Raw genomic sequence first — 25,002 nt, forward strand, 5'->3', positions numbered from 1 at the left:
GACAATGGAAACCCGCAACCTTCTTGCCTTTCTTCCCAAGTGTCTAAGAGCTAAAGAAAACAGAACACGCAACCGCAAAAGCAGTCCCATAGTTAAATAGGGTCATCTACTGCACATGATAATTGAGGACTTACATTTATCCACCTGCTGTAAAGGGGGTGGGGGACAAGGACAAGATGTGGCCCACAGTGGACTTCATCTTGAACAAGGCTCTCAGTGTCTGCTGTCTGGGTAACAGCCCCTTACCCAGGCGACATGCATACCTGTATCTCATTCAGATGCTTTGCTAAATGACAGGCCAAGAGGAGGACACAACTGGGGAACATAACCACTGCACGAGGCTCTAACAGTGTTGCCTGGTGGTCATGGCGGCCATAAGGACACACACTTCTCACTTGTGTTCCTGCCTTCAGAGAGAGACAAATTACCCAGAGGACAGAACACCTGGTCGTGAGATGCTAGGCTCTTTGTCTACATACATACTACCTGCGTTTCGTCATTGTTTTAGAATGTACTCCTTATAATCATTTTTCAAAGAAACATTTGACTGGAAAACAGTGTGCCGAACAACACAGACAGCAGATTCAGCAGCTGCTGTCCGTGGAGTGCGTTGTTGGCATCAACGATCCCTGTGAGCATGTGACGGTCACTACCTGGGCTGCTCCCAGGTGTGAAGCGAGGGGTGTGGAGGTTCTACAAAGGAAAACCAGCTTCGCGTGGCTTCCTCGGCGCCTGTCCCTGACCTTCAGCAGTGTGTGGCTCTCACTCACAGGGAGGTAGCTCAGCTGAGGCAGCTGCTGCACACTGGGTCCCAACCTTAGCCATCAGACCCCAGTTAATCTGAATAGTAACACAAAACTGAAGCTTAACCAGTCAGGCACTAGCAATTGACCTCTCTTGCTGGGGACTTCCCACTGTAATCACCCAAACATAGCTCCTGTTTTGCTTTAACTAGTCAAGCATTGCCTCCCTTAACGCTGCAGAGCTTCCCCTCTGGGCTTGGCAAGGGCCAGGAAACTGCTTGTGGTCTGGTGCTTCCCCGGTCAGGAAACGCTGCTCAAATAGGCCCCTAAAACTTTCCATGCAACCCAGTTTATCTTTGCGCAGCAACCAAGAGGAATGTGGAAGGAATCGGGCTAGACAGGCACAAGGCTAGGTGACTGCTGACAGAACACTGTGTCCTGGGTGGGATTTGGATATGCAACACAGGCACGCAGATGCCAGTGGTACTGTGGATGCCTGTCAAAACACAACCACGGGTCTCTAACGATGTCTCTGAGAAGTATGCAGAGTGAAAATGATTCCCCCTGATGGAGATGGGAAAAACTGAGACCTGGGAACCTTATATGAGTGAGCAGGCAGGTGCCACTCCTCAAGCATTCGCTGGAAGGGAGGCATGATGCCATGGCCCGGCATAACCCAATGTTTCAATTCTCACAGCAACCTTATGGAATCCCCCCTAAAGTGAAAGGACTTGGAGGCCCCAAGAGGTCACACTGATATACCCAAAGCCACTATGCCAAGAAGCAACAGGATGGGGTCCCACACTCCACGCTTCCAGTCTCCCGCTAAAGCTATGTCTGTTACTCAGTGGACGCCAAGGGCTCACCCTGAGCCCCGTGGATATCTCTGGGTGGCCACTGACACAAGACCTTCATCCAATGATTGTCCAACTCCCCAAATACACACAACAGCCCAGAATGTAAGTGGGGTGTTACAGAGAAGGAAAGCACGAGTCTTCATGTTAGTTAGGGAAAGTGAATTCCCTTCCCATGCACTTAGTGCCTGAACAGCAATAAGTTCCAAAGATGGAGACATGAGTTACCCCACCAGCACCCCAGCAGTCCACAGAGCTGAACGTAACAGGAGGATTTATGTGAACCAACCCCAGGGGCCAATCGCAGGCATCTGTAGATGTGCAAGTCCCCACATACCCTTCCCATTACAGAGAGGGAGGGAGACAAAGCTCATTACACAACTAGGCTTCTCTTCCTAGTTCACAAGTGCACGGTGGTCCAGAACCAGGTTTAACTGGGTGTGGAGAAAGAATGATCAGAGTCACTGTGATTACAAATTCAAATTGTAGACAGGAATAACACATAAAACCAAGAATAGACTGTTAATTGGGCAAAATGTGATAAGAAATGCTTAAGAGGGAATCAAGACGACAGAATAGGGTAAGGACAAGTTTAAGCAGATGGAGAAATATTAGCCAGTGTGAAGCAGAGAAGGTACTTTCCAAGAAATAGGAAAGGACAGACCAACAGCAGAGGGGCAGCTAGAGACTGACAGACACAGGAAAGCAGAGGACACAATGACGTGGTGTTGCAACAATCAACACCCCAGCGGCACTCAGCGAGTGGCAATCCGAGCTACACCAGCCGCCAGAACTCTACCAGCAGCAAGGTGGGAAGGGATGTTTGCCGGGAGCTCAGAAGGTGAACCTAGACCAAGAACTGCCCAACCTGCTGGTCTGTTTGATTTGACCAGGAGCAGAGACAGAGCAGCAGGCCCCCAGGTCTCTCGGGTGTGAGAACAGGGTAGATTTCACAGCCCAGTTCACTCCCTAGAACCAAATCAGGCACTATTTTGTGCAAGGAGGCAAAGGCGATGAAGGGACAGGACTGAGCATGCGTTGAGCTGGGAGTAAGCTCATTTCTGGCTCAGTGAACTGCAACAATGTGGCAACCTACAGATTCCACCCAAAATACTCCTGAGCAGCCCTCAGAACTGACAGCAAGCAGATCAAGAACTCTAGTATTGGCGCATTAGGCACCATTTTGTGTTGTGTGGACAAATTTTAAGACTGTAGGGACAGGGCCTGGCGCGGTGGCCTAGCAGCTAAAGTCCTCGCCTTGAACACCAGGATCCTATATGGTCACCGGTTCTAATCCTGGTGGCCTCACTTCCCAATCAGTTCCCTGCTTGTGGCCTGGGAAAGTGGTGGAGGACAGCCCAAAGCCTTGGGACCCTGCACCCATGTGAGCTACTGGGAAGAGCTCCTGGCTCATGGCTTCGGCTCAGCTCAGAATCGGCCGTTGTGGTCACTTAGGGAGTAAATCATCGGTTGGAAGATCTAAAAAAAAAAAAAGACTGCAGGAACAACAGCAACCTGCACATACACTGAGCTGGGAGCAAACTCACCGAGCTCAGTGAATAGCACTGCTTCCATAGGGAAAATAATATTGATCTGGGCATTATGAAGGTCAAAATAGGTCCGTGTAGCCCCCCACCCCCTGACCTGACAGCCGACAGGTTCTGGTAAGATCAGCACCAACAACGATCTAGTCATGTAGGCTGCCAGGTGTCTCCCTAATCCTGGGAACTGCTCTAACAGGAAGTGGGAGAAAGGTGGTTCAGACCTCAGTGAAGCCTTGGCATGGTATCACAGAAAGTGGAGAGTGGTGAGCCAGGAGCTGGAGCTGTGGAGACAATGCTGGAAGTCAAATACAAGAATCCATGCCTGGAACTCACTGGAGGCAGTGGCAAACAAAAAGCCGTGTACCAACTGCAATCAAACTGTAGACCTGTGGGTGACACAGCTTAGAAACCTGTCCCAAAGAGAAGACTCTGATAAACAGGAGTACAATGACCAAGAGCAAAAGAGGAGACAGAGGCACCATGAATGCTGAAGACTCCCCTGCAAAGGAGTCAAAGCCTTGTGACCTCAGAGTTCACTGAGGAAGACATCAACGAAATGGGGGGCACAGAATTCACAACACTTGTTGTAAAGCTTCTTATCAACAACGAGAAGCATGTAACACAGCAGTTCATGAAATTTGAGGAATATGTCACATAAGAAATGAATCAAATGAAAGCTGATATATCAAAAATTAAGAACACAGTGGAGCAAATTAAAAGTACAGTGGAGAGTCTCCAAAATAGAATGAAGGAAGCAGAAGAATCTCAAAATTAGAAGATACTTCCTGTCACCAGGGGAAAACAAACAAAAAACTGGAAGCAGAACTGGGTCAAGTTAAAAAAAGTATTCAAGAATTGAAAGACACTATTAAAAGGCCAATCATAAGAGTTATGGGAGTCCCAGAAGGTACAGACAGAGAAGTTGGGATTAAAGGTGTATTCAATGAAATAATAAGGGAAAATTTGCCTAGTCTAGAGAAAGAATTGGGAAACAAAATCCAGGAGGGGCACAGAACTCCCAACACAACTGACCAAAAGCAATCTTCACCACGACTCATCATCATCAACCTCTGTTCAACCAAACACAAGGAAAAGATCCCTAGAAGTGCTGGTTCACTCCCCAAACGAACACAACGACTGGAGTCAATCCAAAGCAGGGAGCCAGGAGATTCTTCCAGGTATCTCATATGGATGCAGGGGTCCAAAGACCTGAGTCTTCCAGCTCAGAAGCAAGGAGTTGGATTGGAAGTGGAGCAGCTGTGACAGGAACCAGCAATCATACGGAATGCCGGTGCTGCAGGTATAGGATTAGCCTGCCACTGTACCAGCCCCTGGGGGTCGTTTTAGACAGAACATCACTGGGCCCAGCACCATGGCCTAGCAGCTAAAGTCCTCGCCTTGAACACACTGGGATCCCATATGAGAACCAGTTCCAATCCCAGCAACTTCACTTCCCATCCAGCTCCCTGCTTGTGGCCTGGGAAAGCAGTCGAGGGTGACCCAAGTCCTTGGCACCCTGCATCCGTGTGGGAGACCCTGAAGAGCTCCTGGCTCTTGGCTTCGGATCGGCGCAGCAGCAGCCATTGCAGTCTCTTGGGGTGTGAATTATAGAATGGAAGATATTCCTCTCTTTTTCTCCTCCTCTCTGTATATCTGACTTTGTAACAAAAATAAGTAAATCTCTATACAGAACATCACTGATAGAGCCAGGCACACTAAGCTTCTCCCTACAACACTGGCATCCCAGATGGCAGCTGCTTCAAGACTGTTCCATTTCTGATCCAGCTCCCTGTTTATGGCCTGGAAAACCAGCAGAGGCTGGCTCACATCCCTGGGTTCCGGAACCCACATGGAGACAGGAGGAAGCTCCTGGCCCCTGGCTTTGGATCAGCTCAGCTCTAGCCTTTATAACTGTTTAGGGAGTGAACTGGCAGATGGAAAATCTCTCTCTCTCTGTTTCTCCTTCTCTCTGTAACTTTGACCTTCCAATAAAAATAATGAAAGCTTAAAAACTTGCAAAGAAGCATGGCACTACATAGACCCCCAACAAGGGGCCTTACTGATAGACTGTGAGCCATGTCCAGACAGCTTGGCTTCACGCAGCATTGCTCCTGGAACACGGGTATTGGACAACTCAGACTCCTGCCACCCTGTGCAGGGTTGTAGATAACCACAAAATGCCATAAGTCCTTCTGACTTGGAATGACAAATATATCTTAGTGAGTAGGTGACTTGAAAACAGCCAATCCCACAAGTAGAGAATCAACATTGTTATCTTCACAATCATCAAAGCATTATTCTCACCTTCATCTTAGCAAAGCTGGTAGGAGGGTGAGGAGAGGAGTGATGACGGTCAGGTGTGACTGTGTCTGGAAGCTTTGTATACCCCAGCTAGTGGTAGGCTCAGTTCCTGCATCTTAGTGAGTCCAGCTAATGAGTACAACTGGGTTTCCCTTCCAAACTGAATTTGATCCCTAAATACCCCACAGGCAGCTAAGAAAATTACAAAACTAAAAACGCATCCAAATCTCATTTTCTAACAAGTCTCTGAACATAAGAAGACACTTCCACCTCCCTAATGTGAACATTTGAATAGAACATTCTTAACTAATGCAAATAAGCCTGCAATAGTATAAAGCAAAGACATTAGTTGCACCCAGGCAGCGCATAGCTCACACTTCACAGAATTGGTTTTTAAAAAATTGCCTTTATTTACTCTTTAAACATTTTATAGCTGACCTGTATTCAAACTGTTCACCTGGTTCAATATCCTAGACATTCTTGGATCCTGATCTGTGGAGATCATGTGCCATTTTCCAACAATGCCAATTTCCCTTCTTCTTAAATGTCTTAAGATGTGCACTTTGTTTGTCACTCTGACTTGTAACCAAAGCTGCAGCTATCATTGGTACAACATGAGGACAACTTTCCTTCAGTTCTCTGGCTGTGGTCTAAAGTATATAATTTGATGTTTGTGTATCTATTTACTTTTAGCTACTTGAAAGGTGAGTGAGAAAGTGAGCGTTTCCTAGCCACTGGTTCACTCCCCAAATGACCACAACAGCTAGGTTTGGGCCAGGCACAACCCAGGAGCTCCAATCACCTCCCATGCAGGTGGCAAGGACCTAAGGCCTTGGGCCATCATCCATTGCCATCCCCAGTACAGTCACAGGAAGCTGGTAGTCATTATGGGATGCCAACACCATATGCTGTGGCTTAATTTGTTCTTCAACAATTATGAATATGATCTTAAAAGGTATTTCTATGAATAATTACTACTTACACATTAACAGTACCTACCATGCTTCTATCTCCAGTGCCATGTCCATCTCTCTGTCTCTGTCCCTCTCTTAATAATTCTTTCTGGTGACCTATGCGATTATCCTAAACTGAAATTGACTGTTACCACTTAAGACTAATGCATCTTCACCACGGAGCACACACTGTTCCAAATACATGAAAAGATGACTTTATCACAGAAGAGAAGTGTTAAGAATTTGAATATGAAGCAATTCCTTCCTTTCCTACAGGTAATTCAAGAGAGGGGAGGAGAGAATTTTTTCCTCATATTTGGACACATGTTGTGATTTTATCCAAGAAACAAAAGCAAAAGCCTCACTGACAACCAAATACCAAAGGGCCACAGTGCGGTACAGAAACTATCACACACATGAGCAAGTGACTACCAATCGTTCTTAGGAAGACAAGGCGGGTGGCTGGGTCAGGACATGACCACGCAGCTCTGATGTCTGTTACATCAAGGCAGCAGGATGCATGGTGGATACGTGATATAGTAGGTACTGAGGAAAACCAAGAAAGTGCACATGCACACACACATGTAATATTGCATGGAACGTGTCCTATAGAATTTTCTCATCCCCTCTCTCTCCTAAACACCTGGCAGTGGTGACTGCTTCTGGAAGGGAGAACTGAGTTACTAAGAATCATGGGAAAATGAATGGTTATTCACCTTATATTCTCCCCAAAAACTTTTACTCAGTGAGCATGCAATACTAGCTATAAAAAGCTAACCAGATCAACTGCAAAACTACATACAGCAAGACACAGATTGGCGGAAAATAATCCCCCTTTGACAACCCAAAAGTCTGTAAAACTAAAACAAACCATCTCAAATTCAATAAGAAAAAAATAATCCATTTCAAAGTAGCCAAACATACACTATGCATAGATGCTCCAGAAATGAGAAATATCTGCCAAACAAATGTAAAAAGATAACTGATATTATCAGAAAAACATAAACTAAATTACAGCGCAGCACACACATACACAAGATAGCTGGAATGTTCAAATTTCACTCTCAGAGCTGGTGTGCCTGCAGGTCAAGTGGAATTCTCCTAGGCCATGTGCTGTGGTGGCAGGATAGAAAGGGTGCAGCTCATGTACAAGACAGCCCTGTGTTGGAACAATCCCCCACCTCACACCCGACCTAATGCCCCCACCCCTAGGTATCCAGAAAAGCAGAAACACATTCACGTCTCTGTCCACTGATGAACGGATACAGACGCTTTGGCAGACCCCACAGCTCAGTCCAGCGCTGCTTCCCCACAGGCTGCTTGGGCTCTGGGAAATGCTTGTTAGCTGATTTTGTTGTTATGCAAACGGTACAGGCCGTACTGGTACAAACAAGTTGGCTGTGATGTCATCAGGCAATGGCAACTCGTGTTGAGTCCCATCATTCATGAGGTTTGTCCTTGATTTTGACCAAAATGTTCTCGCCAGGTACATGATTACACAGCATTCTGGTAAGGGGGAAAGCACGGGAGCAGAAGACACATTAGCGCTTACCAGAGGCTGGGGGAGTGAGAAGAAGGGGGCCACCGATTTCAAAAGATCAAAAAGAAGAAATTTAAAGGAGGATGTGAAAATTGTTACACAATGCTATATGTATCAAGATGCACCAAACCAAACATTAGAAAAGGGTAAATGTTCCTGAATATAAATCAACCCCCTTGATAAGCCTAGTATCCCAACTCAACCATGGGCAGCATGACTGGCCATCTAACCTCTGTTTCCTGAGGAGGGTGGAAAGCATGATGAAAAGCTTGCACAGCTCTGTTGTGGACTCCCTGAGAGCTCGCCTGGCCCTCGAAGATGCTGATGTCTACGCATTCAGACGGATGGGACCCAGCTCCACAACACCGCCTGGAGAGAGAAGCGTTAATATCATTATGTACCCCAAATGTTAAGTGACAATCCCATCTATTCCCACCGGGCAGAGGGATTTCAAGTGCGAATGTGATCTTAATTAGATGCTCTTCTTTCCAACGTGCTTATGAAGATGGCTTTTCCAAGGTCAGAAAGAGATGGGGAGAATTTGATTAAAGCCAGTCACTGGGAAAATAGCATTAGTGAGGAGACAGGGCCTACAAAGGCTAGGAAAGGCGCACTTTTATCACTTGGCCCGTTGCACCGACAATTATCCTCTGAATGGGCATTCCCATTGTGACTGCGAGGCATACACATAACATAGTGCAAAAGTAATACTTTTGACCAATGTTTGGGTTTAAATTATGAGCTAAAAAAATAAAACAAACTTCTTCAGACACCCTGCTAAGTTGCCTTGTCTCCTATAGTCCTGAATAACTAGCACTTCTTGGCTTTGATTTCATTATTCTGACAGCTGAAATAACACACCCGTAGCTTGCAACTGTCTTGCCTGCTCGGGGTTAGGAAAGGAATAGGCGGGTGATGTGTGGTATTTTCTAAATTAACTCCAGCTCTGTGTTCATCTGCAGACCTACAAGGCTCAATTCATGTGTCTTGTACCTGAGGAGGTGGCAGAAGCCGATATAGAAGGTTCCACTTGACTGGGTGCCATTGTCATGAAAAGCCAAGTATCACCCCCTGTCACGTAAGAGAAAATTTTAATCTTTTAAGACAAATTAAATGAACCTGTTCCAACTTGCAAGAGCCAAATTAGCACATAATATATATAATCAATCCTTTTGATAAGCATGGTATAGCTGCCTCATGACTGGGAAATATAAGAGCAAATTTAACACTACACTTAACATTACAACATTTAAATTTCAGAAGAATACATTCAACTACATTTGAAATCATGAAGTTTAAATTTTAGAAGAAGACGCTTGAGGAGGAGGACGGAGGGGCAAACAGAATGAGGGAAGGAGAGGAAGGAAGAGAGAGAGAAGATGGAGAACAAAAAGCCGGTGCTGTTGGTACCAGGGCTGGTGATGAAAATGGTAATGTCGTGACTATTTAAGAAATGTGTCCCTAGAACCCATCAGTTTTCCTGGGAGCCACAAAGAGCATGATTGCACTTGCTCTCTGGAAATAGCCCCAGACCAAAGGGCCTTGTCAATCATTTTAAACTTTCATAAACAGAACTCAACCTGCTGGGTGAGCCAGTTTATCAAAACAGCTTTCCTTTATGCCACTTATAAAAGACAGAATTATATCCCATAAAATCAGATACTTGGAGCTCAAGAGATGAGTGGGCTGGATCTAGAAGGCTAACTCTCCAAACTAGCATAAACCAAAACTGAAGGGAAAATACGAAAGACAGAGCAAGAGAGAGGGGGCTACCGAAGAGACCAAGGAAGCATACTGGGCCAATAGAGTTGCAGAACCTGGACAGAAGCAAGGCATCCAGTTCTGACACAGAGGGCTGGGGTGGCAGTCTCTGACCCTTCCCCAGGGATTGGGGGCTCCAGCGCAAACAGGACATGCACAGCCACGACTGTAGTAAAACGGTTGTTGCCTCTGGGATTCCACCCAACTCAACTGCATGGATTTGTTTTCTGTTGCTACAAGCTGGGTACTTGGTTAGAAAAAACATTTTATTGAGGTCAAAGACATGGAGGTTCAGAGCCTGGTGCTCTCATCTGCATCACTCTGATAAGGGACCCCCTGGGGCTGTGTCCCAACATAGTAGATGGTGTCATGGTGGGACTGTGCAACAGAGGGCGAAACTAGCAGGCACAGGGTGGGCATGGGCCAGTCTTGCTCTTCATATTGTGATTTGCTCCAGCTGTTCTCTGAGCAGCCACCTTTGCAAGGAAAAGGCTCTCAGTGGCCCAATTATTTTAAAACAATTACTTGTCAGGATTTCCAGCCCTTCCGAATAGAGCCCTGAGGGGCATGTCCAAACTAGATTGCCCACCCAGTGACTGCTGCTCCCAAGTGCAAACATGGCTTTAGAGATCATTCTAGAACAGTTGAAACAAGGAACCTTGGGTTTCAGGGAGACTTACTTTGCAACTAGAGGCCAAGAACTGGAAATGGGGATGAGGGCCCAGTGCCATGGCCCTTCCTGCCCTGCAGGTCTCTGTTATCCACTACACCAATGCACAGAACCACCCAGGCAAGAGTCAGAGAGTATGCCTTCCTCCAGAAGCCTCTTCAGTCTTCCACCTGCCTTCCAATTGGCTAATGTTTAGGTAGAATATTCCTCTGTGTCAAGAGTGGGGCAGAACAGGGGGCAAGGCTGTTTATGTTGTGCAATTACTCCACAGGGACAATGAAGCAGATGTAACATACATCAAGGTTAGGAAGCATAATTATGACCTGCATGCCCCTGACCCCCATAGCTATCATCAATGATCAAGACCATTGATGGGTATGCCCCTAGGGTGTCTCAATTTCACCTCTCTACCTCTACCCTAAGGGGACCACTATGTATAAGTGATCATCGCAGGCCCAGCACAACAGCCTAGTGGCTAAAGTTCTCACCTTGCATCTGCTGGGATCCCATATGGGAGCCTGTTCATATCCCAGCAGCCCTGCTTCCCATCCAGCTCCCTGCTGGTCACCTGGGAAAGCAGTCAAGCACAACCCAAACCCTTGGGATCCTGCACCCGCATTGGAGATCTGGAAGAAGCTCCTTGCTCCTGGGTTCTGATCGGCTTAGCTCTAGCCAGTGTAGCCACTTGGGGAATGAATCATCAGGTGGACGATCTTCCTTTCTGTCTCTCCTCCTCTATGTATATTTGATTTTTCTATAAAAAATAAATTTTTAAAAAAGATAATTGTAAAACACACATGTATATTCCTAAACAAAAGGTATTTTATAAGCACATATATTACATTTTGTATATAGGATCAGCAAACATAGAAATTGGAATTCTTGTACACTGTTGGAAGTAATGAAATATGCCAAAGACACTATGGGAAGTGATATCCTCTTAAACAATATAAAGATTAAACATGGGACTTTCACATGATCTGGCAATCACAAGAGACTGAGATCAGAATTTCAAAAATATATCCACCTGCCCACGGCCATTAAAACATCATCGAGGTCTGAGATACAGAAATGAAGCAATGCACCTTTGGCATGACTTGATTTTTCAGCTTGAGTAAAGTGCTGTCACCTGTACTTTTTACTCTAAAGTCTCATGATTCATTCATATCCATAATCTTGTGTTGGTGGCGTCCCACTGGGTCACTCATTTTCACAGCTGCAGGACAATCTGCTAAGCTGAACATATTGCCCAGTATCCTATGGATTTGACACAGAGGGTATTCTTGTTTGGGCTTTTGAAAGTAACTAAAAAAATGTTCTCTTGTGCTTATTTTTTCATTAATACCCTAGGGCAGGTGTTTCTCTAGCATGCACAGATATTCAGTGGGTCACAGGTTTTACTGATGTTCAACTGTGTAAGATAGTGTACTCCAAAGTGCCTATTTCCTCTCACCGTCTTACCAGCAGTGTGCTCCTGCAGGAGAAGCACTTAGCAAAGTGAAGGCAGACTGACGATTAGTTTCCCTTCCCATGTCATTTTTGCACTCCACTTCCTTTATAGGGATTACCGCGTGTACTCTTCATAACCACCCTGGGAGACCAGAACTATCATTTTTTTCCCCTTGGGAAGCCCAGAAGGTGGTGGCTCACCTGGGTAGAGTCGCCAGGTGAGGAGGCAGGCTGAGAGGGAGGTCACCTGGCACCCTGGGACTCCTTCTGGTACTGTAAGCCACTCCAATCTGGATGCTGGCAGCTGCCTTTCCTCCCACATGCTGGACAGCCCTGCCCCTGGGACACTCCCCTCTGGTCTCGGCAACAAGTCTTCGGCTCACAGATGAGCATTTTCTATCTATGTAGACCTGAGCATTGCTCTTTAGGACAAACATACTCCTCAGCCTGGCTTTGAATCCCTCTGCCGAATTCCTGGAAGGAATGGACCTCCACTCCCCTTTCCTGGCCAGGGTGCCCCACAACCCTCACACCCACCACTGATGGAGAACAACCATGACGTGCCCTTCTTGGGCCCAAGCAGAGTAGACCTTTGCCAGTTGACTACATGAACAACAGGGGTCTTCCTAGCAGCGCAATGCTGCCACTCAGCTCAGGGCACTGTGTCTAAAACCTGGGGAAATCTCAGTGATGATGAGCCAAAGCCACTGTATAAATATGTCCATGCTACAGTGAGCTGCAAGGGAGGGTAGCTCCACACCATTGGCACTTCTGGACATCTGCACCTCTACTCACCCCATGCACACTGACTGGTGACATGATTTTAATTGAAGTCATGCTATGTCAGAATATATCCTGGTAGATGAGCATACCTTGGCTTTTGGCCCTATTACTGCCATCACCAGGCCGTCTTTCCCGTTCCTGGTTCTGATGGCTGGAAAATGAGAAATCAGTGATTTCCCAAGACCCCCATGATCCAACATCCCTTCCACTAGCTTGCCAATTATTTGCTCAGTTTAATCTATTTACATGAATCGATTAAAGCCTGCCAAGTGCTGATTTTCATCTCTGTGCTAGAGTGTGATGTAAACCTGTGTGTGTGTGTGTGTGTGTGTGTGTGTGTGTGCATTTGTCGTAGAAAAAACACAGCACTATGACCACAACACAGAAAATGGTCCAAAGGCCTTGGCTCCTTATTCCCTTTGAAAGTGATGCCCAGTGGCACTTGGCAATTCCCTGAACCCAGAGGTAGAACAACCAAGGGACCATGAAACTTACTCTTCAGCAGTCCACCAGCTCCTCTCCATCACCCAAGGAGACTAGAGCATGGCGTGCACCTGGGCACAGGTGCAGCCCAGTTTTCCAAAGGTGTTTTAACAGCAGTCAGGGTCAGCTGAGCCTTTTTTCACTAACCGCCCTACCATCACACTTACCATTATTTTGGGTAGCACAAGAGCAGCCAAGAGACCAGCTAAGAGTGTGACTTTACTAGAAGGCAGGCCTGGAGTTGGCAGTGGTTTCATTGTAGAGCTGAATTTGGAGGCTTCGCAGGCTGGGGTGCTTCCAGCAATGCTGCTATTGCCCACCAAGTGGCCTCGGAGGCATGATGCCAAGATGTAGGGGCAGGTGTGGCCCTAATGTAGTCATGTGCTGCAGTCGCCGAAGCCAGAAACATGTGTCAGTGTAGGGGGAAGAATACGTACAGGGCCAGAAGCTGGAATACTCTGTGAAATATATTATTCCAAATATCATAGCTCCTGACATCAGAAATATTTGCAACAGGAATTTGAAAACTGGACAACAATCCTAAACATTTACCTGGCTTTGCCAGTGATTTGCACATCTGTCCTATAAGAAGCAGATTAGGAAGTCAAAAGAAACTCCAAGAAACTCCAAGAACACACATAAAAATTTAATTAACCATGCCAGAATAATGACTAAATTATCTTGTTCTTCTAAGTGTCATAAAGTTATCAGTCATTATGGTATAGCCAAAAGATCTAGGAAAAAAAAATTACAGGAAACAGCAGGAAGATCACAAAAAAAAAAATGTGATGTCATCTTGTGATATTCATAGACTTTTTAATCTTTAAAAATACATGATTTATAATTTATTTCTCTGTATTCTATGTATGATCTTTAGATGTCACTTACTGATATGACATTGTATCTTATCCTTACAGAGCATCTCCCAACTGCGTTAGGACAAGGGCCCACAAACCACTGCTCTCCTGTCCGTGCCTGACTCTTCAGACTCCTGAATGGCTGAGGGCCCCGAGCAGACATAACCCCCAGGCCAATAGAGGAGACTGCAGATGGGGCCGCCACATAGTGCTGGGAGCATGCGCCAGCTGGACCGGGCAGGGTGGGCCTCATGGGATCCCTTCCTTCCTGCCAAGGGTAATGTGGTCACTGCTTTCTTGCATCAGTTGGGACACACAGTAAACATGGCATCATACACACAGATACCCCCAGGCATCACACAGACACAGACACACACACACACACACACACACACACACACACACGTGCTCAGTGCTCCCCGGCTCCTCCTCCGCAGCCTTGCAGCTCCCTCTGCCATCCAGGAAGGAGTCCCAAGGCAGCAGGTCCTGTAGTCACAAAAGGCCTAGGAGAGTCTGGAAGTCCTGCCTGTTTCCCATGAAAAAGGACTTCCTGTAGCCAGCCATGGAGGAGTCTGTGTGCCTGGAACGCGGGGGACAACATGAGACACAGAATACACTTCTTTGCAGCTTTTACTGTAAAGACGTGAATTCAACGCATAGGGTCATAACCCTCCTTCACGCACGGCCACGGAGCACCTGGAGTAGGGCAGGCCCTGTGCCAATCACCCCATAATCACCGTCTTTGCGAACCACGCCACCAACATCAACATTAGGCAGGGGACTCGGGCAGCAGAGGCTTGGAGCTCAGCGCTCTGAGACTGATTCTGTGTTAGGCTTACTGGTCGCCTCCCCACAGAGGCGTCCTGGGAGTCCCAAGCACCGGACGGGACTGAGCAGAAGAGCCGGGGGACAAAGTGAAGTGGAGGCTGCCCCGTGGCGTTCCCTCCCCTCAGCAGGGGGGTGAAGGCAGTCAGGAGGCTAGATAAAACCCAGCCAGGGGAGCGAGCACAAGGGCCGTGGGTGTTCATCGGAAGGAGCGCAGAAAGCGCCAATCTCTAAATCTGGGATGCTTAGCTCAAACTGCCCTCTACAAGACCTAGCCCAGGGCTTTGTTTCCTGAGCAAGGGTCCCCGTTGTTAGAAATCACACACGCACACACACGTATGTTATAAAAAGAACAGAGAATAACATGGCACATGCCATGGGCCTCTATTGTGAATGGTTACTGTCTGCATCTCTCAGTAGGACAAATCCCGACATTCTCCTAAGAAGAAAGCCTTTTCTTGTTTACAGTTCTTAAATAATTTACTGAGGAACAGTGGTTTTCTACTTACTACTAATTGGATTCTTTATTTAGTGAAGGGTTAAGCATGTGACTATAAAGTAAATTGAATGGTGTTGCAAAAAACTTAAGATATAAAAAGGAAGGAGAACGCAGAGTGGGTATGAGGAGGTAAAGGGAAGTGTCATGCTCTTAAAACAGTATATATGAAATACATGAAATGTATAAGTAATAAAGTTCTGTAAGAAGCATTTTCAACGGTGCCACCTGGTGGAAGCATCCTGAAAGTGCTGTTAGCTCCTGTTCCACCGACTCAAGACAAACTCAGGCATGTAATGAGACAGTTCATCGCTTCCCCCGCGGTTTCCCTTCATCTCCTCTCAGCGCATCCTCTGCCCTCCACTCCATCCCACTACAAGCAACCGATCCTTGAATTCCCCCATCTCATTTCATAGCGTTTCTGCATTCAAGCAATTTTATAGCGAGATTTACGGCAACGTCACAAATCAAGAAAATCTTTATAAAAAAGTCACGGACAACATTATAAACAGGCAATAAAATTGGCCATCATGCACAGCTGCTATTTATCTAGACCACCTGTTTCGACTGTAAGCTATTCCTAACCAACCTCTTCCACCACATCTTCTGTGCTTTGAAAGACTTAGCTCCTTCACCCGTGAAGGTCGTGAACGGACGGCATGTTTCAGAATGTGCCAGCCCCTCGCACTGGGATGACCCTGCCCTTCAGTGTAGCCACCGTCAGGACCAGAAACCCACCATGAGTACCTCTGGCTTTTAACACTTGAGCAATATTTAACACTATAAGCAATATTTGAGACAAGTGCTTCTAAGATGCTCAGTTCATCAGAAAAGAAGCTGACCCAGAGAAGTTCATTCACTTGCCAAAAGGCCAGAGCCTTGTGAGGGGGAAAGCCAGGTTATGGAGCCAGAAAGCCATGTTCTGAAGCGCTGTTCTTTTGATAGCTAATGTGACTATTACATTCATGGTCTTTTTTAAAAAATTAATGTAGGAAACAGATTGTATTGTAGCATAGCATGCAAAGCCATTACCTGTGGTGCTGGCATCCCAGATGGGCAGCAGTTCAAATCCCATGGGCTACACTTCCAATCCTGTCCCTTGATGGTGTGCCTGGAAAAGCAGTAGAGAATGGCTTGTTTGAGCTCCTATATCTACATGGGTCACCAGAAAGAAGTTCCTGGTTCCAAATCATTGTGACCACTGGGGAATAAAACTGTAGTTTGAAGTACTCTCTCTCCCTCCCTCTTTCCTTCTGGCTTAAAAAAAAAAAAGATACATACATCCAGACACACAATGATCAAGAACTGAAATACAAAGAGAATCTTGACTACATAGGTGAGAGGCAAATCATACACACAGAGGCTAAATAAGATTAACAGCTTAATTCATTCCAGAAACCATGAAGGTCAGAGGACCATGGATGACATGTACCCAGTGTTGACACAGAAGAAGAGGAGAGGGAGAAGAGCAACAAAGAATTCTGTATCCAGCGACATTATCTGTCCACAAAAAAAGAATAAATGAAAACCTTTCCAGGGAGACGAAGGTAGAACCCATCACTAGAAATTCTCTACAAGACGTCACTCAGGATGAAAGTAAAGGGCGACAAGTCCAATCCAGGTGCATAAATCCAGTGAACGAGTACGGGTCACTACATAAGCCTTGTTTCTCCATTTGGAAGAAGTCACGTGAAGCAATAATGACGAGCCCGTGCTCACAGTCACGCATACAACATGCAAAGATGATGTCTATGTTGGACAGTCTAGAAGAAGGAAAAAGTAGTGTAAAAGTTTTGTGTACTATAATTAAGGTGGTACTGATACAATATAGATTTTTAATACTTTCACATGTTAACTGTAGTTATACTGAAAGAGGCAGTTGGGCCCAGCGGCATGGCCTAACGGCTAAAGTCCTCACCTTGAACGTGCCGGGATCCCATATGGGCACCAGTTCTAATCCCATCTGCTCCACTTCCCATCCAGCTCCCTGCTTGTGGCCTGGAAAAGCAGTCGAGGATGGTCCAAAGCCTTGGGACCCTGCACTCATGTGGGAGACCTGGAAGAAGTTCCTGGATCCTGATTTGGGACCGGCACAGCATCGGCCGTTGTGCTCACTTGGGGAGTGCATCATCGGATGGAAGACCTTTCTCTCTGACTCTCCTCCTCTCTGTATATCTGACTTTCCAATAAATAAATAAAATCTTTAAAAAAAAAAGAGGCAGTAAAGGAGTTAAAACACTAGAAAGAAGCAGCAACTCAATCCAGGCTCCCTCACAGGAGGTAGGAACCCAGCTACTTGAGCCTCATCCGTATCTCCCAGGATCTGCAATGGCAATAATAATAAATACCTGGAGTCAGGAGTTGGACTCAGGACTCTCTCTCTCCCTCCCCCACCAACTCACCCGCACACCCACACACACACACATCTTCCCTCTGTCAAGGCTTACAGTCACACTTTCTGCTTCCACTGAAAGCTACATTAAGACAGTGTCAAATGTCATTTGCATTGCACAAATCCACAGCCCTCACTTCTGGATACAGGTGGCTGCCTGGATCTGTGATCATCCTTCCCACAGCAACCCTCAGGGTATGTGGGGAGGAAGACTAGGGCTTGTCCAGCCACTTGCTGGAGCAGGACCTGTGGACAGTCAACACGTGCACGCACGTGGCCGAGCATGAGGTGCCTGGCCAGTCCTGTGCTGTTCCTGAGCCCAGGGTTTCCTGGAACCATCTTGCTGCTGGTCTTGATGAGCAAGAGAGAGCAGGTTGATTCTTAAGTGAGATGAAATTCCAAGCAGTTCTTTTAAAACAAAGCAGCAGCTTTCCTCAGAGCACAGGGACGCACGACATATTGGCCTGGTCAGGAGCAATGTCATACCCAGGAGGTGTGAGCCAAGCTGCAGAATGGTGACCCCCGCCTCCCCCCCGCCCAAGAGTCACAGTGGAGAAAGTACCCCAAGTCCAGGCAAGAAAGACAATGTCCTGGATGTGACTCTAAAAGCTGGAATGCATTAGCAGCAGTGCAGGGGCCAGAAATTAATCCCCCTAATAGACTCCATATTGCTTCCTTGCTCATTAGCGTTCCTTATCCAGTTTGAGGCTGCTGTGTTCCGAGAGAGATGTCAAGACCTGCAGATGGTCCAGGGGAAAGCCATAAAAATGATGAAAGGGCAGGAAAATAGGTCCCAGAAAAGTGGAGAATCAGAGATTGGGGATGACAAGGCCAAAGTAACTCTAGCCATGACCTTCACCTGAACAAAAGGGCAGAGGCATTCAAGCCCAGAAGACCACTCCACACCCTGGCTTCACCCAATCACACCACATGTCTAGGTATGTTAAAATAGCATATGTAGTCTCTCTCTCACGCTCTCTCTCTCTCCATCTCTATGTACATACAGCTGGTGCTAAACCCAGCCTGAGTCTAAATCACACAGACATTTGCCTCTGGAAGCATCCTTGCAACATGTGCTGGCTTCTAGCTTAGGATTTCATCAATTGAAATTAGGAAAAGGATTCATTCCATCTGAACTTTTACATAGAAAGAACAAAAAGGAAATGCTTAAGATTTCAGATAGATTGGAAAACAGACTTCAGAGGAGGCACCAGGGGAAGGGTCGAGAGGCACAGCTCCACCAGCTCCCAGATCTGGACTCTCCTGGTATCGGACAGCTCCTGGTCACTCAGTAAATGGTCAGAGCAGCATTTCCAAGTGTGAGATGTGTTGCCTCCAGGACCCAAGGGCTTAGGCCAGATGTTATGTTGCTTTGTTGGTGGAAGCAAGAACAAGATAAAATAGTCTGTCTTTTAATTAGAGGGTGTTGCAGTATGGTTATGATCACAGTGGCCTCAAGCCTGACTAATTTAGAAGGCCCCTAAACTTCCACAGGCTTGCTTCTACCCTCCATGGATCAGGTATCTTGCCTTCTTTGTACCTTCTTCCTCAACCTGTCCATTCTCAATGGTGCTGTTGGTATTGTGGACCATGGTGTTTCTTTATGATTCAAGTCCAACAGAGTGTGGGAGAGTTCATCAGCTCTGGAGCAAGACCTGCCATCCCTGGATGCTTCTGGGCCTCTTTACTCAGAGGAATGGAAAAGAGTCCATTCACTGGATCAAAGGCCTCTGGCTGTGTGCTTGAGGTCACGTTAACCTGCTTTAGCCAAGATACCATGTCTGACCCAGGAGGTCAACACAAGCAGCAAGGTCCTTCCACTTTCCCTCATGGGAGACCATGCATGCTCCTTCAGCCATGAGAGAGAGAGAGAGAGAGACCTTTCATTTGCTGATTCACTCCCTAAATGCTTTACCAGGCACAAGAGCAGGGAGCTGGATTGAAAGAATAGTCAGGACTTCAACTGGCATTCACATGGGATGCTAGTATTGCAAGCAGTTACTTCGCTTGCACCACAAGGCTAGCCCCACGATGTAGCTCCTGTCCTCACTTCTCAGCCCACTTCTCACTTAGCCAGCCCATCTTGGTTCATAGCTGAACCCTAATCATTACCTCGAAGACTGGAGAGGATATGAAAGTAGATGTTGCGTCATGATTAAGGAAGCAAGCTAGACTTCTGCAGGAAAAGCTGCACCCATGCTGCAGCATTAGAACCTGGATGGTTCCAAGAGGGAATCTGGGATAGTTGTGTTCCCATGCCAAATCTTGATGTCCCAACCTGGAGGAAACCCTGCCTTTTCCATGTTACGTCTTACCTTCTTAGTTCCAGGCCGTTCTCTGCCCTCTTATGGAGCAAATATTCCCTTTTGAAGCTGCCAAAATCATCCTCCTGTTTTCACACTTCGCCATACTCTGGTGGTTAATCACTTTCAGCGAGTCAGTATCTTTCCCTAATGCATTGCTAGCTCCATCCACAGCCACCCAATTCCATAGTTCTTATGACCACTGACTTTTTAACCTCGCTCATGAAGATTTCAGATAATGTGCCCACCATGCATTATTTTTCTTGGCATCCCAGCTGGTGCAATCAGGAGTCCACCTATGATACAGGATGAAGTTTCACTTCTAACTGGTTGATGGGGATCCAGCTCCAAAAGCCCACTTGGGAAGTTGCAGCCTCAGCCCACTTCTGACAATTGCTGCCATTGCTCAGGAATACCAGGAAACAAGCGTTGCGATGAAGAGTCACACAGAGGGGCTTCCAGGAACATTGGACTTGGGCTTTAGAGCTCTCTTTGGGTGTCCCACATTGTCCTGAGGCTGTGAGGGCTCTGATGCTGAACTGTCCTGAAAAGACACGTGTGTCCTGCCAAGCTTTTGATTCCTCCATTAGCCAGTCCTTCAATGAAGGGAACATGGCCTGGCATTTGTGAGGCAACTCCCCACAGAAAAGGACAGGCTCACTCCAGAGGGGGACATGATGTGAGTGGCCAGTGGGACACTCTGGCAGCTAGGGCAGTGGCACCTTGCCCTGGCAGGTAATAGCAGGCAACACAAGCCAGCACTTTAGCAAAGGTGGGGAAATTTTTCTGCCAGCTGTCATTTGCATATGTTTAAAATTATTTGCAGGCCATGCGAAATTATCAGCTTAAAAATTATCCTGCATTTACTGAATTTCAAGTCCCACCTGCAGTTATGTTGGCAAGGCCCAACCAAGTAATTTCATGGGCCTTGCATAACCCTCAGCTGGTCATTGCCCACCTCTGGCAGAAAGAGTTCCAAAAATGCAAGAAAGCTTACAAAAATTGCATATCACAAGAAGAAATCATACAGAGAAGCAATCAGACCTGTGCAGAGATGAGGAAAGTGGAGTAAAGCAAGAATCTCATTTAGCACACAACAGTTAACCTGAAAGTGCTACCTGTGTGTTAGACGTAGGGCACAAACTGGATTCTGTGATTCCCAGGGACAAGCCAGACACCTGCTCTTTTAGAGCCTCAGACCACCAGACACAAGTGTGGGACTCAAGCGAGGGACTGAGAGGTGCTTCTTTCCTGGGCCTAATGGAGAGTGGCCTCAGCTGAATGATGCACACCTTGCTTGCACTTCCCAGCAGAAGCGTACCTCATGCTCAGTGCTGGCAAACAGCAGCCACTCCTGCATGAAAGTCTGTGTCCCTCCTTAACAGCCCACCTGCACCTGCACCCCTCCCTCGGTCATCGTATCTCAGGTGCCATGTACATGATCAGAAATGGATGAAAGGCTCTCAGAACACCAGTCTATCCATCAGCAAATTCGTCTGAGTATGGCAATGGCAATCATCTACTGCATTTCTGAAACATTTGTTCACCCAAGCCTTTTCTTTTTAAATGCATTTTTATTTGGTGAAAGGGCTGGTGATAAATTAAGCCTTTCATGGCCCATAGAAAATGCTGCTTTGTTTTATTTCCAAATATCTCCCTGTCAACATCCAGAGAGACATATTTATGGAGAAGGCAAAACAGATGCTCTGGCTGCACCGAAGAAAGGGGCCACATCTGTGTCTGAGCACCTTGAGCCACTTAGCCAGGATAAATCTTCCTGCCCCAGAAGCCGGAGAACGCCAGCCCTCTGTAACTCTGCCCCACGTAGCCTGCCTACCTCCCTACTGGCTTCCTGCCCGCCAAGTAAAGACGCTCCTCTTGGCCCCATTTGCTCTGCAGGCTTCAGACATCTCCTGACCTCTCTCCTCCAGCAGAGATCTCCTTCATGAGCGGTTGACACACCTGAAACCCTCTGCTTAATTTGTAGAGGTCAGATCTTGATCCCTCAAGCATTATTCTCCTGACATTTTGCTGCTTTCTTAATTCACCTGTTATATACCCTTTTGATCAACTCTGACCTTGTCGGTGAGCTTAAGTGTAAGTGGAATTGACAATGCTGCTCACTCACCTACTCTCCCACCTGAACAAAGGTGGTGTCCATCTCCAGCCCCAGAGATGAGTTAGGGCTGGAGGGACAACACTCAGGCCTGCTTGTTCCCCTCAGGTCAGCTCAAGTCCTGCCAGCGCTCCAGCCACAGTTTGGGAAGCCAGAGGTAAGGTGAATGAGGCACAGTATGGGGAGGAGCCATAAAGCAAGATTCCAGTGTCCCTCAGCTTTCTCGGTCCAAGGATCCCTGTCCTCTCCTGGTGAGGACAGAGCCTGCAAGTCTTGAGAGGATCAAGGAAGCCTCCCTCTCAGCTTGCTTCCTGCCTTAGCAGACAGGAGGGAGGCTCAAGTGCAAGCGGTTTGGAGACAGAGCTCTAAGAGCATGTCAGGGCTGCCAGGAACAAGCACCCCAGACCAGGAGGTTTATACATGGACATCACCTGTCTTCAGAGTCCAACATTACAGTGGGGGCAAGATGGTTGTCTCCTAGGACCTCTCCACATGTTCTTATTTTTGAAAAAAGACTTATTTATTTTTATTGAAAAGGCAGATACACAGAGAGGAAAAAGTTCTTGTATCCACTGGTTCACCCACAAGTGGCAGCAAAGACTGGAACTGAGCCAATCCAAAGCCAGAACAGGAGCTTCTTCTGGGTCTCCCATGTTGTGTGCAGGGTCCCAAGGTTTTGGGCCATCCTCAACTGCCTTTCCAGGCCACAAGCAGGGAGCTAGATGGGAACTGGAGCAGCCAGGACATGAACCTGTGCCCATATGGGATCCCAGGCCTGCAAGGTGAGGATTTAGTCACTAGGTTACCTCCCCAGGCCTTTCCACTCATACTGAATGCCATCTTCTGTGTCTTCCCACATTCTTCCCTAAGAGCATTTCCTTCAAGTCTGCAAGTGTGCAAACCTCAGAGTGTGCAGGGTAAGCTATGTGTCCTGTTCAAATCAGAGTAATCAACATTGCACTCCTTATCAACACAGCCACGGCCTCCAGAGTGGAGATTAGGGTTTCAACAGAGAAACTTAGGAAATGAGACATGATTCCATAGTAACTCAGCAACTTCCCACCCTCAAGGAGACAGCTACAGGAAGCATTAGACAGGGAAGAGAGGAAGCTACTCCTGGCCAAGCTTATGCGTCAGCTAATGCTCTCAGCTCCTGAACTCGGAGGGCACCAGACAGGAGAACGTCAAAGAAACAAAAAGACCATGAAATGCCCCAGATTTATTCCAACTCTCTGGCCCTCATTGACCAAGGGCAGCATTTCTGTGTAGAAATTCCTTCCTGGAATTCCTGAAGAAGTTTATATGCACTAAGAGCATAATTCCGCAGAAACATTAGATGAGAATTAAATAAAATGGACTATGTTATATGCTTCAGTGTTCAATAGACACATCACTAGCTGGTTCAAACAAAGCCACTAGTCTGACCATAAGCAAGGGCAGGGGAGGGAGGCTGATGCACTGATTGCAAGGTGAAGGCTGATGCTTCCAAAGCAACCAGCATGGGTCACGGCAAGGAGAGGGCTTGTTCTGATCAGCCTTGCTCTCAGCATGCCCGGCTGACATGGGGAGTTCTTGCACCTGTTTGCTGCTAAATCCATTGCTGCAAATACAGTGAGTGTATGCTTGGTCTGTCTTATACACCTCCTGTGAGTGATGCAGTTGTTTCAAGAAATGACAAAGTTAGGAAGACGAAAGTCCTTAAATTATAAAAATCTGTGTAGTGCTGCTAATACTATGCCAGTATTCATTGAGGTTTTCCTAAAGAGTCGGATTCTTTGTAAATACAAATTAAAACTTTTTAAAATGCTGATGAGATACTGAATAACATCTTCCCTTCATAAAGACAACTATAGCATGGAATGGTTTGTAATTTCAGTAATTCTGGAGAACTCATGGGAGTTCTGATTTTATTATTATTATTATTATTAAGAACCTCATAGGATTTTGCAAACATAGTCCAATAGGTCTACCTCTGCTCCAGGTAGCAGACAGAAGTGGCCTCCATGAGCTGGAGCAGTCACGGGAATAGCCTGGGAGGCTTGGGGACCTCAAGGGGGTGTGGCAAGCACCAGCTGCAGTGACAACCAATGCCCAGGTGCCCAGCACAGGATGTTTGAGCAGTGGTGGATGACCACTGCCCAGTGTCCTCCTGGGAGTTGTGGGGACATTTTTCCCACATGGTCTGCCCCATGTTGTCCCATAGCCTGCGTGTGGTTGATGTATCCACACCTTTCCATGGCTGGGCCACCTGCATCACATAGATGCCTATCCACCTGTTTTAACCCAACACTGCACTGCCTCGAGACTATTCATCCTTAAGTCAGACAGAAGCAGAGGCTGGACTCAAACCAGGCATTCAGATACAGCAGGCCGCCATCCCAGACAGCCTCTTGACAGCTGCACTAAACACTTGCGCCTTGTATAATCTATACATTTGAAAATTAAGCTTCTTAAGGCATGGAAATGCTGACCCAGAATATTATGTGCATTTTAGCTTCTTATCCAGCTTCAGGGTTTTCTCCCAAGTAAGGGGCCCAGAAGTCACCTTCAAGAAAGGGTCATCCAGGGTGCCCCACACATGGCAGTGACTGTCTTTGAGGCCAACCCCCACTCCCCCAAAATGCCCTTGATCCTTCATCATTGGGCTTCTACTGCCAGTTCAGTCAGTGCAGCTACAAATGCTCTGCACTTTCTGTACATGGCTAGCTGGATGACTGTGCTATGAACTTTCATTGTCAAAGTTTTAACCCTAAGTATCCCCTGGGTGTGACTGCAGTGCATCAGTGCAATTGTCCAGTCAGGAGTCAGAAACCTGCTAAGTCATCAGAAGACTGTCCTGGCACAGGATGAAGAGAACTTTAATAGAAGGAATAGATCAACTAGGATACAAATATACAGTAAGAACTCCCAGGGAGCCCTAGGAGGACTCAAG

This window comes from Ochotona curzoniae, unplaced genomic scaffold, assembly GCF_017591425.1.
Source record: "Ochotona curzoniae isolate NIBS_2020 unplaced genomic scaffold, NIBS_Ocur_1.0 scaffold_4701, whole genome shotgun sequence".
Classification (NCBI taxonomy): Eukaryota; Metazoa; Chordata; class Mammalia; order Lagomorpha; family Ochotonidae; genus Ochotona; species Ochotona curzoniae.